Here is a 15,053-nt window from a genome sequence, read left to right on the forward strand (position 1 = left end):
AAGATCCTGTGTAATGCCTCCTGTAACTGAACCAGTCAAAACTACACGGGCTGGAACATTGACTGTTAGTATTGCTAGAGAACACCCAAAGAGGGCACCTGTGGATATTCTTACTGTATTGGATCAAAACATGTCACTACCAGTACGCACGGAGGTCCAGGAACTAGTGTCTAGTAGTGGGCTTCTGGACGGACCTAAAGGGGGGGAAGCATCAAATGTACATAATGAAAACGATGCGAGAGATAAAAATTCTGTCATGGAATATTGCAGGGTTATCAAGAAACCTTTGTGACAGGGTTTGGAGTTCTTTCATGGAAGAGCATGATATCATACTCTACCAAGAAACTTGGGCAATCAATATGGTTCATAGACTCGGTTATAAAGCATTTCACTGTGGGGCAATTGCATCTACAAGAGGTAGACCTTCAGGGGGCTTAATAATTTGGATAAGAATATCCCTGAATGTTGTTGTTTCACCTTTGTATTTTGTTTCTAATGATTTGCTTGGGGTAAAGGTGACCACGAAGGAAATGGGGGATGTCTACCTTATAAATATTTACAACAGGCCAAACCCCTACAACAAGGAATCTATGGTTGTAGAACAATTAAGTTCGTGTCTGGGTACTTTAGAGCTAAACTCCCAAGTTATTATAGGCAGGGATTTTAACTGCCAATTCGAACCTGTGTCGGGGCTTGAAAATCTACTAGAAAATGAAGACAGGGCTCGTGACATCCCTTCTCTAGATAGTGTAAAATCAGTTAAAAGCTCAGTGGCAGCCATGCAGATTTTCTTTTTTTTTTTTTTTTTAATTTTTGAAAACCTTTATTGTGCACGAGGAAAAATAACAAATACGGGCCTACAACCATCCGGCCGGCCACGAACACTCAGTTGAGCACTACAGCTTACATTATGGCGACACAGTACTGCATCAGAACCGCAAACATTGAAAGGAAGAAAAACTGGAGGATGTCGCAGCACAGTGGCACAGGATGAATGAAGGTTAAATTTTAAAGTTTTTTGTTATGCAACTATCGTTCAGGCCGTAGTGTTCCGTACTAATAAAATAAAAAATAAGAACAAGGTCGATGTAGGTGGGACACGACATTAGCAACTATATCAAGCAATTCGTATATCAACAATCAAGTCCCCGCCAGGCAGGATGGTTACACAATATCCATGCTACAGAGTAGCGCCTATAACCCAGTCACATTACCACTGCCACCCAACACCCAGCACTCCCTACCATGGGCAAAAAGGTGAAATCATAAAGGAATAAAACAGGTCCCATAGAAACTAACAAAAAGGAAACATAACCCCCCACCCTACACACATGCAGAGGCTATGGCCTACCCCCCCTCTAGCAGCGTGCCTGTCGCCCTATAAACCCGAAATTTAGGAAGAAGAGAAGTCGGAAGAGAGGAGAAGAGACAGCAAGAAATGCCGAAAGAAGGAAAAAGGAGATGAAAAGAAAGAAAATGTCACTCTTGACTATAGGGAGGGAGAAAAGGACAAGCTAATCTGCCACTCCCAAAAGAAGGAGGTGGGGAGGAGCCCACCCAGCAGCCGATCTCCCGGACTCCCAGCCATCTGCAACCCTAGCGCCTTGCGGAGTAAACAATCAGCGTCATGTAGGAGAGGAGGAGCAATTCTGAGGAAACAGGCAAGGGAAACCGGAACAGTCCCAACCCATCCTCCGCCCGCCCCTGTATCTATCACATTGAGTAAAGCCTAGCCCTGGCCCGATTTAGGACGTCCCCCTGTGCCCGCACACCCCGAGAAGCCTGATCCAGCAAGAAGAAGGGGAAAGCCCTCCCCCATAAGAACAAAGGGACAAGATGGCCACTCTCTGCAATGGAGAAAGGTCCCGGAACAAAGTAAAGTACGCCAGTCCCAAACCAGTTCGGTACTGAAATCGAGCAAGCAGATGAAACCCACAGTGCTACACAGAGCGGCAAACAATGAGGCCCCCACAAAAGAAGCACAGTCAGGCAGGATAGGCAAACATAGTGGCAGCAGCCTCTGGGGCTCCGTGGGAGGGGTTGCTCTCCGGGCTGGAGAGGGAAACAACGTAGCAGTACACAAGCGGGAACATTGTAACTCAGTCTCCTGAACACCACGGGGTCGTCGAATAAGTCCACACTTTTCCGGCAAAAATGTTGCACTGACCGGGATCAGGGGGGGCTGTGCCGCGGAGCAGGGGGAGAGGATAGGCAGAATGTATTCCGATCCAGCCAGGCAGCCTTCGACCTTCTCCTCCAACTGCAGCAAATTCGCACGCCATTCGCACCGCAGTTCAGCTAATGCCAGGATAACAGAGGCGAGGGTAATTTGTGTGCGGTCTCCCATTTCCCCCGCAGAATGTGCCTCCGCAGATAAGGCAGCTCCCAAAGCAGACGTACAACGGAGCTGTCGGACGGAGGCCAGGGCGCCACCCGCCATCTCCACAGAGGAGCCGCCACTCGGGTCCCCACCTTCGAGCATATAGCGTTGTCAGGCAGCGCCTGGGCAGGAGAATATGAGCCGCTCCCCCGAGGCAGGATAGGACCACCTTCGCAGGATGCCAACAATGGGGGGGGGGGCTCCTTGCCGGCCGACACCGGAGAGGCGAGGCAACAGGGAGGCTACGGCCACTGAGGCGCCCACGGCATGCGCTAAGCAACGAAAGGGTGTCTCACCGCTGGTTCCGCGAAGAGCAAGTCAGGAACACCGTCGGCAGGCAGAGACAGTTGCTAGAGCGCGCCACCACAAAGGCCGACTCTCCCGTCAGCCAGTCCAGGATGTCAGAGCCCCCGCAGGATAATCGTCTCCTGCGGCCACGGCAGTCACTGGCGGTGCTTTGTAATGCAGAGCACGGGTCCGGGCCAGGGTCGTCTCCCCTACAACTCTCGACGGTTCTCGGTCCGCCGAGTGGGTAGAGACACCGGAGGGGCACCTCCGGAATCAGGAATCCTCCTTCTTCAATCCGCCGGTGCACAAGTACAGGATAGGGAGCAGGATCATTGTGCGGGAAGCAGGGGCGCAGGGAGCCGGGAGATCACACGTCCGTCTCCGCGGCCATCTTGGCTCCTCCCCAGCCATGCAGATTTTCGAACTAACTGTGTCTAATGATCTAAGGGCATGTAATGGTCGTCTTGATCCCGATAAACCAGCAAATTATAGATACAGCAAGGGGATTTCTAAATCACTGATTGATTTTATGCTGATTACAACCAACTTGTGGCACTTATTGCTGGCTTTTAAAGTCGTGAACAGGCCAGAAAGCGACCATTTCCCTCTACAACTGAGGTTACTTTCTCACCCATTTTTGACATCACTTGGGGAAATAGAATCTACCAGGGAGGTGGGAGAGGTCGAGGTTTCTAACAACAGAAGAGCTATAAAGTGGCCACACATATTAGCAAAAAAAGATATACTTGTGGGTATTTACAACACCTTCTCAGATACTATCCCCTTATATAACAATCTGTGTTTGGGTTCCCAGGAAGTCCTCAAAATGCACTACCATTTGGTAGAATTACTACTATAGAAAGAGAATAATGAAAACTCTCAAGCTATCAATGATGTTCTCTGATTGCATGCACACTAAAATCAAAAATTATATATAATACACTAGCCCCTCAAGACTTCATAAATAAAGGTCATATACAACCGCTTCCAGAGTCCCCTACCGAATTAACTTACTGAGGCGGACGCTCAGCTAAACTGTGAATTCTGAGTCCTTTGTGTTTTTTAGTGTCCGAGTTGATTGTAAAAGAAAAATTGTAATTTGATATATTCTTTCAAGTTCAGATATTCTTGTAAGCGCACATATATTTTCCTGTCCATTGATTGTAATGTTCTACACTAGTGAGTTTGTTATGATGCTTGCTATTGTCACAGTTGGGGGCCACTATATCACTGTTTAGCACTCTGACACCCTAATGGGTCACGTTCACGCTATATAAAACCCAAAATATGCCCTTCTTGCTCAGTCGCTGGAATGATGGCTACATGTCACAGAAAGGGTTCTACCTGTTGTGAAATAAAAAGCCTTTTTAGGGGCTCACTGATGCACCGGTACTTAAACCAACAAAGAAGAGATTGGCACGGAAGTTGGAATATCAAAACAAGGTATTTATTATTCACTCATGAGTGGGACTACATTGATACATCACCCTCGGGCACTGTATGAGGTAGTACCAGGAGTACAGAAACCAGGGGACTTTTATACAAATGAGTTGCATTGTCAGCATGAGACCAAAGGAAGGTACTGGTACATACAAGAATAGTTATTGACTAACATGGGCATACAAATATGTCTTGGTTAGCAAAGTGGGAGGGGAGACCTTTCTCCTTACATCAGTAAAAACAGCCTGACAGTTATAATCTAAGACAGGTGTATTCTAGCAGCTACAGGCCATGCTGAGCATGCGCAATGCTCTGGCTCAGTGCTGAAGGAGTTAACTGTAGTTGATGACTCAAGCAAAATACAAGGGCTGGCAACAGTGAAAACGGAAGTAGTACATGGCTAACTAAAATGGCTGCCACAACCAAAATGGCTTAAGTTCATGCTAGCAGCGATTTCTGCAAGTTTCCACAGACGACCCTTTTAGTATTAGATGAACACATCTCTATGATCCAGAAGGAATCTAAAAAATATCTTACACATCTATTCTCATCATATTGCTAACTTCTTGGTCTAATACACATTGGGCGTTCACATTCTTGATGTTTCGCTTGGTAGGTATACAAGTAGAGAAACAAAAAAAACAAAGCATCAGTCCACACGGTATGCATAGACAGCATGACAGTAGGATCGCAAAGAATATACAAAGAATTGTCAACAGTTTTCAGCCCCAAGTAACAAATATTGCCCCTAACCAGCCAATTAAAGTCCAAGTTCCTATACCGGGATGAATTTCAGTGGTTGCTTTAGGCCGATTGGAAATAACCAACATGTCATGTTGGATGCAATGTCTACATCAAAAAAAATGTATTAAACCTTCCAGTGTTCTTCTTTATGAGGGCTAGGGTACCAATGATATGTTCAGGAGGAGGGCAGAGTAGTATTTATCAAAGTGTGCACAAAACATTTCTCTGGCAGAAAAAACAGTATTCGCAATGCAAATATTAAAGTAGATACACATATTATCACAAAAACAATTTTTGCTTTCGTGGACCAGGAGGACCAAACGGGGCCATGGGAATTGGGACGAGGCGCCGCAAAGGGTTGCTCCTCCTCAAAAATGGGACGACCAAAGGGGTACATTGCTAAAAAGTACTTGGAGAATAGAAGCTGCTGTACAACCAGCCAGAGGGGAGTCTTCTCCCTGTGTTGGTCTGATCCTCACAGGCAGGCTCTTATGGTTCATCAAGTGTTCACTTCTCCCACGGAGGAGATGCACAACTTGCAACTCAGGAAAACAATCACGGCCCAGGCTGAAGAAGAAAACTTTCTTCTTTCAGGATAGGGCAATCACCTTCCAGGGCAAACACCCTCAACGATCCTGTCCAGCGTCTCAGGCAGTGCACCAGTATTCTTCACTTTAATCTAACAGGCACCAAAGGCACAGCACCTGTACCCTGAACGCAAGTCCTTCCCTAACTACTGTGTTACTCCGCTGGCACACTGCTCTTTTGTCGGGCCACAGTTTGTACCCAGTGTGCCCAGGCACTTCTTGATCAACAAACAGAGGTGCAGACTTGCATTCACTTGGGGACCAGGACTCAGAGGCCTGATGATGGAGTATCTGAAGCAACTGTTGAGGGGTCACCTCAAGCAAAGCCTTCTTGCCATCCTTGTCAGTCTGTGACTCTCTCAGCTGGGCATCAAAAACTGAATGAACACAAAGGATAAATTCTCCGTCCTTATTTGTGACCCCATCTTTCGCCCAAGACAGTATTAGGGGTACACGCTTCACGTTGCTGGATCCAGTGCTTCTGGCCTTATAGCTTCACTGCAGTCCTAGTTGCCAGCAACGCCTGTGCTGGTTCCCTTTACCACGGCTCTAAGCTGGATCGGCGCTGACTCCCCAGGTTGGGTCTGATGTCCTGTCCCCTTTGGCAATGGTTGTAGGGCAGCAGATATCTATTGGTGAACATAACAAAGATCTTTAGACAAGGCATGCCTCTAATAAACCCCTTTTGATCAGAGTGGATTATCGACCCAATCTCGCTTCCCAATCTCGCAGCCAAAATTGAGGTAAATATCTTGTAGTCACTGTTGAGAAGCGAGATTGGGCGATATGATCCACATTCGGCTGGGTCCTTGCCTGCTTTTAATATTAAGGCTATATTTGCCTCCCCCCAGGAGCTTGGTGGTGTCTGCCCTCTGATCATTATGTCATTAAAAAGGTTCGTAAGGACTGGGGTAAGCGTAGTATTGAGTACTCTATATAATTCTCCGGGGAGGCCATCTGGTCCCGCGGCTTTGCCCTGTGACAATTGCTTGATGGTGTTAGAGACTTCTAGTTCCGTTATGTCTTTATCTATTTTTTCCGTTTGGGAGCTCTCCAATTCCGGAAGAATTATATTATTCAGCCATTCGTTCCTTTCCTCTACATTAACGTTCAGTTCCTCCGTGTATATATTCTGGAAGAACTCACTGAAGGCTTCCCCTATGGCCGTGTTCGTTGACCTACTATTAGCTTCTCCAGCGACCCTCACTTCTTTGATAAAATTTCTAGATTGATCAGCTTTAATTTTCCAGGCCAACAATTTTCCTGCAGATTCACCATATTCGAAGTGGGCAAGTTTGCTTGCCTGCCATCTTTTATTTATCCTCTCCTGTAGTAGTATGTCTAACTTGGCTTTTAATTCTGTCTTCTCCTCTTGATTGTCTGAAGGGAGCTGGTCTAATGCTTCTAGATGAATTAATTCTTGCTCAATATGTCGAATTCCCTCATCATATTTCTTTCTCCTGTATGAGGCCCTTCCTGTAATACAGCCCCTAATGAAGGCCTTCCAAGCCTCCCATACTGTGACCAGAGAAGTAGAGCCTAAATTTTGCTCTAAAAAGGAGACTGTTTCATACATCAAATGATCTTTCTCCTCTTCCTCCAGTAAAATTGTTCGGTCGAAAGACCAGGAATGGTGAGTGGACTTCTGATCTAATTTTACAGAGAAAAAAATAGCAGAATGATCTGACAGGTGTAGAGGGAGGTATGTTATATTTTTAACCCGATCTTTAATAGAGCGACTAAATAGAGCGTAGTCAATTCGTGATTTATGTCTGTATTTGTAGTTGTGGTAGGAGACTCCCATAGCATTGCCGGACCTTTGTCTCCATAGGTCTATTAAGCCAAGATTCGACATACATCTGAGTAGTGTGTCCCTCATATTACCATGCGCAACCGCTCTGGAAGTAGGGGATTTATCTAGCTTTGGGTCTAGGACAAGATTGAAATCTCCCACCCATATTATAGGATCGGAACAGGTAATCAAATGGTTCTGCAGGATGTTTAAATAAGAAGGATCGTCCTGATTAGGTCCATAATAGGTGATAATAGTAATGTCCTTCGAATGTAATTGAACATTAGCTATCAGCCATCTGCTACTCGCATCCATTTCCCAACTTGTGATCTGGGCCCTAGCTGCTTTTTTGAAAATGATAGCTGTGCCGCGGATACTGGTGTTGTGGTCCGTAGTTATAAATTTATCAACCCATTTGAGCTTTTTAAGTATATCTGTAATTTCCTGTTTATTCAAGTGTGTTTCCTGGATCGCAATGATCTGTGCGGGTGAATCCCTTAGGTATTGTAAGATTCTGTTTCTTCTAGCCCTAACACGCAGGCCATTTACGTTCCAGGATATGAATTTAATGTCTGCCATTAATATTTAGCCAAGTTTCCCGCCCCCCTCCTCTAATTCTTATTTTTTTTAAAAAAAGCCTATTGTTAATTTTATCTTTAGCTATTTTGACCAAACAGCCGCTTTGAGAAACTGATGGATCTATATTCTTCATAATTATTGGATTCGGTTTATGAGGACTTTTATATTTTGCTTTTCCCTTCCCACCCCCCCCCCCCCCCCTCCCCTGGAAAACCCCCCCAACTTACTCTGGCTTGATGTATTGCCAGCTTGTCGTCTCTGACGTTTTCCTGCTCCATGCCCTGATATCTATTTTGTTGGTCGCTATATTTAAGATAAAGGCAGTGGTAACTCCTAAAGCCCTAATTTTAGTCCTTTATGTATTATTTATCTTATATCTTTTTATTCCTGGTGAAGATTATCGGGTGACCAAGGGTGGATTTGGGCGCAAATATGGGGATTGAAAATAGTCCCAATAGACGTTATACCTCAACCTTTTGAGAATAAATTTGCTGGGGGTTTTAAGATCTATAGTAAGGTTCTGAGGTTGATTAACTAATGTTTATCTGTCACTCACTACTGTTTAGTTTTCCTGAATTTAATCTCGGGGTTTATTAGAGGCCGGCAGTTGGCTGATCTAACCTATGATCTGGTGGGAGCCACGGACATTGCCTCAACTTTTGGTCTACCCCTGGCCATCATGACCCTCGACGCCACTAAAGCGTTCGATAGGGTAAATTGGGCGTACCTAAATTCAATAATGAATAAATTTCATCTGGGACCCAAATTTTGTAGGACCATAGGCTTATTATATAACAACCCTAGAGCATCTTTATTAATAAATGGTACACAAACAACTCCTTTTAAAATTAGCCGAGGAACAAGGCAGGGCTGCCCCTTATCCCCTCTCCTCTTTAATTTATATGTTGAACCGTTTGCACAATCTATCAGGGAGGATACCAACATTCCACATTTTACTTTTTCGGGCTGGGAAAAGAAAATTGGCCTCTATGCCGATGACATACTTATTTATACAACTGACCCCACACTGGCATTCCCCATAATTATACAGAAGGCAGAGATGTTTGGGAAATTCTCGGGTTACGAAATTAACGCAGGAAAAACCGAAATTATGGTTTGGAACATTCCAAACCTTCAACTCCCTGTAAAATCGTCAATGAGATACCTGGGAATTACAATAACTAATGACCTAGAACACTTGACGCAAAATAACCTAGCACGTGTTTCGCGAGAATCCCAAATTTTGATGAAAGCCTGGTCCTTCCTCCCACTTAACATCTATGGGAGAACTAGCCTGATAAAAATGAGTATTCTCCCGAAATTTACTTTTATTTTCAATTCCATCCCGCTAGTTTTTGACACCAAACAGCTTGCAAAATTTGGACGAAGACGATTGGCGCGAAGCCCTGGAATCCCCCCGGGGGACGGCCATTGCAGTCCGCCTCCGCTTTATACAATTTAAATATCTGCACCGAGCTTATTTTACGAGGGAGCGACTGTGGCGGGCGGGTCTGATTGCCAACCCGGAGTGTCTGCGGTGTGGTTCAGAGAGGGGCACCCTCCTTCATACTGTATGGTCCTGTGAGCGGTTGACTCGGTTTTGGGCTGGGGTTTGGGGTTGCCTGTCTGAGGTGCTGGGATGGGACTTGCCCCGTACACCCCGGTTGGGCCTTTTGCATGTGTTGGAAAACATTGGGGGCAACGTCTACAAGCGCCACCTACTGCTGTTGGGACTGGTGGTGGCAAAGAGGGACCTGGCGCAGGCCTGGAAAAGCGAACGTGCCCCTCCCCTTAGTGCATGGAAGGCAGGCCTGGACTTCATCATGGGACTGGAGCAGCCTGTTTTTGAGGCTCGGGGGTGCCCCCGCAAGCATTTCAAAATATGAAAGCGGTGGGCGGACTATAGGGGCCTCCCCCTCGACCCTCCCATGGACATGGACGATGCATTGCCTCAAGATGTGGACCCTGCACCTTAGGCCGCTGGCCGGCCCCACATATGTCCCTCTTCTATTCTGGTTGCTTAATGATCACGTGCACAGGGTTAGGGTGGGATAAGGGGTGGGCAGTAGTTGGGGATTGGGGGGAGTTCTGGGGGGTTGGTGGGTGGCTGTGTGTTCTGAATATTTTGAAAATTGCTGTATACGAGGGGTTCGATGCTATGCCATAAATGTGCCTTTTTATACTTGCTGTTGACAGTCTCCTCCTGATTGTGGAGGGCTGTGCCTGCACTTGCTTGACCCTCTAATAAAAATGGTTTTGAAAAAAAAAACAGCTTGCAAAATGTCAGCAGAATATTAATTCTTTCATTTGGGGATATAAATCCAGCAGATTAGCTTGGAAAAAATTGAGAAGGAGAAGAGAAAAAGGAGGGCTCGCATTGCCAGACCTGGAATATTACGCTTGGGCATTTCATCTGACCCATTCTAGGATGTTACTTAAGCTCCCCTGGGAAAATGCAAATGGGTTTATGTACAAGGCAATGCTACTGGGTTCGGACCTACCGGTTAATGGCTTTCTCTTCAAGTTCGGCCACCAGAAGTTTTTCAAAAAAATCAGGCTAAAGACACTATTGAGCATCTTGAAAGAATGGTCTCAAATAAAGTCTAAGGCCGGAATAGGATACCTATCTGAACATGCACCAATTTGGGACCTACCTGGGCTAGCATCACAAGAAGTCAATATAGTCAAAAGAGTCCTGTCAGACGCAGGGATCACAAAGTGGGGAGATTTGCTGATGGAAAGATCAATCATTGACTGGGATATCTTCAAGCAAAAAGTAACATCATCACTCTCCTGGATAGTATATCTACAAATAGGAAGCTGGTTTCGGACTCAAATTAAGAAAAAAGGAATGATGGGAGAGGAGAGTCCTTTAGAAAATATCCTAGTGGAAAAACCTGCGGGGAAAAAGGAAGTTGCACTCTTCTATTGGCATATTATAGAGGATGGTGAGCGTGATTTTAACCTCCCGGAAAAACTTTGGGGTGTGGAGGGAGAACCAGATAGAGAGGTTATTTGGGAGGAATCTTTCACCCTTCTTTACAAAATCATCAAGCCAGCATGGTTGAGACGCAACCACTTCTTCACACTTCACAGAGCGTATTACTCCCCTAAAAGACTGTCGAAATTTCAAACAGGGAAGTGCTGCTGTAAATGCTCTTTACCAGCAGCTTCAGACCTTCATATGTTTTGTGAGTGTCCAAATATTGCCACTTTTTGGCATGAAGTCAGAACAACACTTGAATCTATTCTGGGTATCACGATTCCGTGCACATGGTCTTTAATAATTTTTGGACTAAACCACAATATTAAGGGATTAGAGAGAGATTTTCTGTTTTATGCCATCTTACTGGCAAGAAGAGAAATTTGTAAAAATTGGGTCAACATAAATCCCCCAACACATGCAGAGTGGCTGTCTTCACTTTATGTAACATCAAGGCTGGATTTATCGAGAACATGCAGCCCTCGATCTCTTAAATTTTGGGACCTTTTGATTGATTGGACGAGGGATAGTTAGACAACCCAGGGTTTTTTTTGGGGGGGGTTTTTCCCCGGGTCCGATGATTAGGCCTAAAATCTCTCTGTCCTATATGGCGGTATCGTATAGCTACGGGACATCCGGCCGAACTGGTCTGAAGGGAGTATGTCCGTCCAAGCTCTGTTGGTGACACTGAGGCTGACTCTCGGGGCACCTGGAGCTCAATATTGGGCTCCGGGGGGCTACGGGGGGGTCGGTCCTCGTGTCTGAGAGGACAAGAGCATTGTTGGATCGACTTTTTGGCTAATGAGGACAAAAAAAAAACCAAAAAAAAGATCTTTAGACAAGGCATACAAATAATCTATCAACAGAGAGGATACTCTATTTCAGAAAACTTCTTTAGTCTCTGGGTACCCCAAACAATATAAGGGCACCCAAGAACCACTTCATCTATCTGAAAGTAAAAAATACACCTGCATACCCTATTAGCGAGTATAAAAGTAACTTTTGGTGAACTGACAAGAGTAAAACGTTACATGATTTGATTTGTTTCTCCCAATCACAAGCAGCCAAGGAAGTCTGTGTTTATTTACTACATTCTGAAGGAAAAAGAAAAACAATACGGATATACTCTGAATCCTTCCATTTGTGTATTCCTATATTATTCATCTAAAGAACATAAAAAAAGGGAATTTTCAGAACAACTATTCTTTTGTGCTTCTTGTCTCAGCAAGCTTAAGTTTCATAAGTCATATAGTTCACAACACTTCTACTTGTGAACCTTCCACTACTATACAGGGCTGCAGACACGTCTAGAAGTATTTTTCTTACGTAAAAACACCTACATTTTACGCTTATGATCATGCTCTCATATTACAGGAGTAGCGGGAAACTCTAAAACTATAAATGTAACAGAGATCTGTATTGCATTATTAAGTACATTAATCTTTCCAGCAGAACTTGTTTGTTTGAAACAAACTCCTATAAGGCTATATTTTTCTTCAAGATGTTTACTAAGGATCACACAATCATTTTCCCTAGCATTGTGAACCATAGGCAACTTATATATTTTTTCACAATCTGGGCCACGTAATATCATATTCAAGGGAGAAACCTATTCACCAGCTCTAGCAAGGGTTGTCAGCTCGATTATATGAGCTAACTAATGAGGGACTCATGATGCCTCTGCGACTTATGTAGTGCTGTAATAACATCAACAATAATGGTGTTGCCACCTGGGAATTTTAGAACAAAAACTACCCACATATAGTTCCCTTTAAAGGTCAAATAAGGGAACATCAGTCTATTTTACCCATCCTTTCATAATGTCATCAGTTTACAGACAGGATGGGCAGTAACATGGTGTATTTATTTATTAATTTAGTTAATTCTGACAATTTGTTCAAACAATATTACTTAATAGCCAATTAGACGTGCACTGGTGAGGGGCTTTTGTCTCTATTTATTTAAGAACATATTCACAGCATCGTGTGAAATGAATGACTAAAGTGAGCCCAACCAATTGTCTCATAGCCATTCCTAGACAGCTTAGACAGGCTCAAGAGAGAGAGAGAGAGAGAGAGAGAGAGAACACAACAACAAGCTGCCCTGCGTACTTTCCATGCAGAATAGCTCACAATAATACACATAATAGGCACAAAAAACAAGAAAAAGGACAATGTGTTACTTAATTTTGCTTACCCTTAATTTGCCCAGGAGCTAGTCTCCTACCCCCCATCGACAGTAGGTAACCTAAGCAGGTGGCCTCCTGTCGACAATACACCCCCCTTTTGGCAGCTGGGTACGGACAGACTTGTAGGAGATAGATAACTAGGAGAAACAACACCAAAGAGGCCATGTCCAATACTATTGGACTGTACCACTTCATTAGAAAACATTAATCCAATAACCAACAACCAATTCCTTTAGCTTATTGAGCTGTGTAACATAATAGCACATTAATGCAAACTTTATTTCATGGCCTTTTTATCTGGCCCTAGCACTACAATTTTAAGTGAAAACCGGGTTTTCTGTATGCATGGCAGCGCTATTCTCTGCACATGGCCTAAAGATGATGCTACCCCTTGATAATGGTATTCAATAGGATAAACCCCAACCTACATATCTCCTACACTTGTACTCATTTCTCATGAATACTGTGATATCCCCATCTGTTCCTAACAGAATATGCAATATTTCCTTTACCTAATGTTACCTAAAACATATCCGTGGTGTCCAATCTTGTTCCAGGAAGGCTTAAACAAGGCCATAAGTTCATTGAAATAACTAAGTAAATTCTTCCATTTCTTAAATGTAGTTAAATTACTACTGACAATATCCAAAATATTATTATCATGAATTGAGAATTAATTTGACCTTAATTTTCCTAAGCACATTATAGCTTCAGACATCATTGGGGCAAAATGTACATTACCTGTAGTGTTGTACCCTACAATGTTAAAATTAGGAAATTGAATTAATACAAAGAAATGAGTTTATTAAACTACTCTTCAACATTACAAGCAAGTATTACATCTATGTTATTCCTATTTTGTGTGCTTGCTTAACGTGTTATTTGCTGTAGACCAACATAGAAGCAAATCTGCTGAAAAGGAATATGTTCCCCGCTCAATCAAATACATCCCTGTTTTTGTTGTTGTTTTTTTGTATTATTACTAAAAGGGCTATTGTCTAAATGTACAACTTGCATTTACACAATTATATATGTACATGTACACATGAAGAAACGCTGTGATGCTTTCATAGTGTAATGTAGAAATCACATACTCACAGTGGCTAATCTCAGATATAAAATATATTCCAAAACTCCCTGCATGAACATTTTGCGTTCAGTAGTGCTGGTAAGTTCTAAAAACAGGGCCTCATTTATGAGAAATGATGCATCGCTATGTGAAAGCAGCGATGCGTCACTTCTTAGTGCGCACTCCTTGCGTCATATTTAATGTATGATGCTTCATGTCGCAAGGAGTTACAGATACGTCATTATTTCTGATGTATCAGTAAGCGCAAAAGTGACGCATTGCAGGAGTGTGTCGCAAAAGAGACGCAACTCCAGCAATGCGTCCTTTCACATGGAGGGCCTGTGTCAGTCTTACACCTGCTGTGAGGCAGGTGCAAGATTTTGACACAACGGCGTCCTAGAAGTGACGCCGTGAAATCTCATAGATTTCACTGCGTCACTTCTACAAGGCTTTTTGCGGGGGAACGCCCCGTGTATACATTATACCTGAACCAGGTATAATGTAGCGCAGGGGTTTACAAAGTGACGCATCTACTTAGATGCGTCACTTTGTAAATAGTGCGCAACAGGAGGCATGTTTTACGCCGCCGATGCATCACAAAAAGTGACGCATCGGAAGCGCAAAACTGACGCAAGGCTTCATAAATGAGGCCCACAGAACTTGGCCTCTGACACTTAAACCTGTTGTCCCCTGTCTGAGCAAGGCTATTCCCATGCGGCCTTTACAATTCAAAGTAACTCTCGAGAAGCATGGCTGAAGGGCATGTGTGCTGAATATTTAAAGGTAGGATGCAACTTGTGGTGGCTTATTTTTGTTTTTATTCCTGTGCAATGTGCGTTCTAGCACATAAAGAACTTGCTAAAAATTTCAGTTTTCTGAATGCCATAATGCACCCAGAACTCTTGTGCACAAAGGCTTGCAATGTAATTCACACGTCTGTACAGCTACTCTTTGCATAACTTTTAATTGCCTTTATATTTGACACTGTAGCCATTAGGCCATA

This window comes from Lissotriton vulgaris, chromosome 7 (assembly GCF_964263255.1).
Source record: "Lissotriton vulgaris chromosome 7, aLisVul1.2, whole genome shotgun sequence".
NCBI classification, from domain to species: domain Eukaryota; kingdom Metazoa; phylum Chordata; class Amphibia; order Caudata; family Salamandridae; genus Lissotriton; species Lissotriton vulgaris.